Source organism: Bison bison, unplaced genomic scaffold (genome assembly GCF_000754665.1).
Source record: "Bison bison bison isolate TAMUID 2011002044 unplaced genomic scaffold, Bison_UMD1.0 scf7180017864215, whole genome shotgun sequence".
NCBI lineage: Eukaryota > Metazoa > Chordata > Mammalia > Artiodactyla > Bovidae > Bison > Bison bison.
The window spans coordinates 4525286-4526265 of record NW_011494787.1 but is presented as its reverse complement, the minus strand read 5'-3'; the positions used below and the strand labels follow the sequence as shown (position 1 = coordinate 4526265).

Here is a 980-nt window from a genome sequence, read left to right as displayed (position 1 = left end):
CTGGGACAGCAGAGGCCACTATTCACATTCTCTCTTCTTTTCCTCCTCCCTTCCCTTCTATCCCCACCAGCCGCCGGTTACCGGTCGCCGCTCACCTGCCGGGGCGCGAGGTGCAGAAACCGTACCGATCACCGACCCAGAGGCACTGTCACTGCGGGAGGGAAGTCTTCAGCTGCAGAGGTGGGCGGGCGTAGGACGTCACGTGACCCCGAGCTCCGCCCTGTCAACCCCAGCCTGGCTGGCTGCATCTCCCGGGCTTGTATTTTAGCGGATCGTTTGAACATTAATTTCCTTGCGATTAGACTTTAGAAAGGAAAAAAAAATGTCCACAAAGATCAGGTTGTAAAGTGCAACGCCAAAACGCGTGGGTGGAACGGGTTAAAGTGCATTGCTACGGAAGTGACGTTTATGCCGTGGCCTAGGGACCGGAAATGGCAATGGAGTTTCGTCCCCGTGGGGCCTGCCGGTAAAATCCCCAGGCTTAAAGGTTTGGGCAATCACGTGATATCGAAACTGAAAAGTGCTGGACGTAAGCCAAGTTATCTAGCCAATTGTTGACTACGTTTATTTGTCTTAAAAACACCTCATTACTTTCCACAGGCTTCTTTACATTTAGAGGAATAAGATTTATAAAATCTTTTTAGGAGACAGGTGCATTTAAAGGTCATACTGGAGACTACCAGCTGGGAAGACCAGAGTCAGGGAAGACTGAGCTTGTTAAAGTGCGTAGAGGAGAGAGGGAGGGGTGGAAAAATCCGGATTTTATCGCCAGGGCCTACCAAGCAAGCCTCACAAGTTGTCTCGTAAGGAAAGGGAGGAGAAAGATGACGCCAGAGGGTACAGCCCAGTAGAAAGATGGAGGTCCTGAAGTAGAGGGGGAAGGGTACGGGGAGACCTGCAGTGCGGCTGCGCGAGGGGCGGCCGACGCGCCGGCGCGCAGAGGGGGCGGGGTGAAAGGTCATAGCGCGGCGGCGGGTCTG

General features: G+C 53.8%; 1 protein-coding gene across 1 annotated transcript in view; it reads right to left on the bottom strand.

The window, feature by feature from the left end:
• ATP6V1A (ATPase, H+ transporting, lysosomal 70kDa, V1 subunit A) overlaps window positions 1-344 on the bottom strand; it is a 61371-nt gene extending 61027 nt beyond the window's left edge. Inside the window, exon 1 of the mRNA XM_010845340.1 lies at window positions 96-344. The gene's annotated coding sequence lies outside the window, so the exon portion shown is untranslated. The remainder of the gene's footprint in view (window positions 1-95) is intronic.
• Between the last annotated feature and the right edge of the window lie 636 nt (window positions 345-980).